Source organism: Hordeum vulgare, chromosome 7H (assembly GCF_904849725.1).
Source record: "Hordeum vulgare subsp. vulgare chromosome 7H, MorexV3_pseudomolecules_assembly, whole genome shotgun sequence".
Taxonomy (NCBI): Eukaryota; Viridiplantae; Streptophyta; class Magnoliopsida; order Poales; family Poaceae; genus Hordeum; species Hordeum vulgare.
In genome coordinates, this window is record NC_058524.1 from 628,919,126 (window position 1) to 628,922,752 (window position 3,627).

The 3,627-nt window shown below is 52.1% G+C and overlaps 1 pseudogene; it reads right to left on the reverse strand.

Moving 5' to 3' along the window:
- Positions 1-729: 729 nt before the first annotated feature.
- Positions 730-3,016, reverse strand: LOC123410880 (annotated as a pseudogene).
- Positions 3,017-3,627: the final 611 nt, after the last annotated feature.

Below are 3,627 nucleotides of genomic sequence, written 5' to 3' on the forward strand. Positions count from 1 at the left end.
ATGATCGCATTCAGTGATCCAAAAGGACACATCTGATATATAAAAACCAAATGGCAGTAAGAGTTGTTCATAAATATAATAAATTGTACAATGTCTATATTTTATTTTTGAGAGGTAATTTGGGCCTTGCTCGCAAAGTTTCAAATTGAGAAATCCTTTTCATTTAGTTCATCAACAATTGTTTTTATGGGGGAACTCGGTCCATGGAAGTTTTTTTTCCTCAAGGCCCTAATATTTATGCTGCCTGCTCTCCCCACTGCCCCGCCGCCGCTGTCCACATGTCCCAGCACAAATGAAGACAGCGATATTTGTGTTTTCACCACCAACAGGTTCATTGGGAGCATCGTGGCCATCCATCCATGAGGATTCCGCTGCCTCGTCGTCCCCCTGTGAAGGACTATACCAGCGAGCACCGGCACCAGCCCTCTGCCGCCTCCTCAACTGCCTCGCCATCCCTCGGTGAAGGCTTCGGCCCTCGCCACCGCCGCAACTCCTCCATGCCCCCACGACCGGTGCACTACGGCGATCGGGATGCTGCTAGAGGGCTCCGGCACCAGCCCTTTGCCGCCTCGCCGTCCCTCGGTAACTCCTCCATGCCCCCACCGCCGGCGCACTACGGCGACCGGAATGCCGCTAGCGAGCTTCGGCACCCTAACATAACGCATTAATTTCATTTCACTTCTTTTAGTAATGAAATTTTTATCAAGAGAATCATATACAGGTATTTGACTAAAACAGTACCTGGAAAATGACAATCAGCACCACAAGTAGGATTCCAAGAGCCATAGAGCTGCTATAGTAAAAAGGTGCCCATTTACTAACGATGGGTGACAGGAATAGCAGAACAAATCCAATACCAAAGGCAAGCTAAACGCCACTTGTGAAGCTCTGCAAATTTTGATTACACCCAACGAGGATGAATTAGTATTTCAGAGAAAAGGACAGATACATATGCTCTTAAATATGTGTGACTGGCACAAACAGAAGGGTTTCAGGGAAAGAAATCTTTACCTTCCTAAATGGAAAGGCTGAAGACAACAGATTTCTTATGAGCAAGTTTCACATCAACATATCTGCTGTTGTAGGGAGACTTCACAGCATTCCACGTGCCACCGTGCAGAGCTTGCCATTCACCCATCTCACATTTGCACAAACCGGTAGAAACATTCCTGGAAATGAAAACCGCTTCAATTTGCTGCATAGCAAAGATGCATATATTCATTATTATTTTTCTTCAGACAATGCAAGACTTACCCATGAAAGTAAATCTGTATCTTTCAATGGAACTTTTCTGGCAATGAATGCGAGACATTCATTCTAACATGTATTTGATTTGCATAGCTTTGAAACTGCCACCTTGGTATTTTAGATATGCGGATTCGCTCACAGAAAATTCCACCCATGGATGAGGGAGCAAAAGTCACCTCCAGTTCTTCCAAGCTAACGTCTGCAGTAATAAATAAATAGTTAGGCCAACATTGGTACAGACGTGTGTGAACCTTAGCACACATAAATATCACAACGACGAAACTAAGCCACCCCAACAACAGCAAGAAGAATGCAGTTTACAACGGTGTGTGATACTGCGACAAGAAGAAATGAACACTGTGTCAAAAAAATGAACACTCGATCCCCCCAAACAATCAGGACATCGAGCTTTACACCATCAGAGTGGCAGGATGCATCTCCAGTCTTCACGCGACCACCTCCCTGTGCAGCGCACCCGCCAGCACGGGCAGTACGATGAGGAACGTTGGCGGCACCCGGGCCCTCCTTCCGTTATGCCACCTGAGCAGCGCGACCATCTTGCAGCCGTAGGATGCTGCCGCTGTGGCGCCTGAGCAACGCGACCATCTTGCAGCCAGTGCTGGTGGTGAGCATCGACACCAGACCCACGACGGTGCCGCTGATGCAGCCGTGCTTGGTCCGACGCCCCAAGTGAGCACGCCGACCGCCTAATCAGCCTATCAAGCTCCTGTTCCAAGGTAGTTTGCACATCAGTCTTCTCATTCTCCAGGCTTCTAGTTCTAGAGTCTAATTCTACCTTGGATTGCTTATATTGCTCTTTGGCTGCAAACCTTTCTTTAAGACGTTCCTTAATCTATGAAGATAGTTCGAGTGCCAATTGTTTTCTGTCTTCGATCAAGATGAGAACCAGCTGCATAATGTCAGTTGAGTTCAATCAGGAACGCTGGTGAACAAGGCGGAGGACGTGCTGCTCCACCGCCGGATCCTCGCCGAGTGCGCCGACCCCGACAACCGCCCCGTCTTCCACGCCCGATTCCTAAGGGTAAATTCATCCATCCATTAAACTCAGGAAATCTTCCCTGCACACTGCTGCTTACTGTATTATCATGCTCCTCTACTTCCATGCGCAGTACCTTCAGCAGGACAAACCTCTGGCTCCAAATCAAAACGGTAATTGTGGGGGATCCCTGTCTTCCATGCTCACATCGAGGTCGATGTAGTAGCTGCATCCCCGGCGCGCGCGGACACAGACAGACAGACAGAGAGAGGGGTGTTTGTGAGGTGAAAACGCGCGCGTGGATGGGGGGGTGGGCGGAAAGGACGGACCTTGGCAGGAGGCGTTAGTAGTGGTCCTCGAGCACGCGGTCGAAGAAGGGGTCGGCGAGCGCCTCCTGGTTGCCGACGGCCCGCAGGCGGTCGTAGATCTCCCTCCTGACGTCGGACAGCAGCACCCCATCGCCGCCGCCGTGTCCGGAGGCGGCGGCGGCGGGGGCCGGCCAGCAGCTCTCGCCCGCGCCCTCCCCGTCTCCGCCGTCGGCCATCCGGCTGCCCGTGCGCGGGGGGCTACGCGGCGGCCATCGCGGCACCCTTTATGGCCGAGAAGGGAGTGAGGGGAGACGGGGTCGAGGTGGATGGTGACGACGGCGACGTACGACAGTGGGTTTGGGATGGGTTGGGGGTGGCGGGCGGGGCAAGGGGTGGCGCGGCGGATCGTCGGAGAGAGGATCCCGCGGTGGAGGACGGCGTGGATAAGGTGAGCTCGAGGTGTTTTTCTTTTTAATCACTGAAACGTTTTTCTTCTTCACTTAAATCTGAACGGCGGGTTGAATACCAGAAAACAGAAGGACTTTTTTACATAACCGCCAGCGACGGACGGCAGAAGCGCTCGGCGCTTTATTATTAGATACATGAAGCGCTAGTAGTGCTTATTGCGGTACTTTCGCTCTCGCTACTACCGCTTCTAGTACCACTTGGGAATATGGGGCTGTGCAAGTTTCCCATTAGTTTCTTCGAGCAGTGCTTCTTCTCTTGCATCTCTCCACTACCATTAGTTTCTCTTGAATTGGTAAATTTCTTCCCTTGGTTGGCTATTTAGTAGAGGGTTTGGACGGAAGATGGATTGGAGAAGTGAGGGTGGTTTAAGTGTTGCCTTTGTGTCCGCTTTGCAAACGGAAGCAAGAGTCTGTGGACCACCTCTTCTACAATTGGTCGCCCCCTCTCGTCTGGAGGAAGGAAAGGCTCCAGCCCGTAACCCTAGCCGCCGCCTCCCGTCGCCCTCGTGGGCGACCAGGGGGTAGCCCTAGCCGCCGTTGCCGGTCCTCCCTCACTCCTCCTTCACCCTCGCCGCCGCCATCAGCGCCGCCGGGCGAAGCCTGGCCG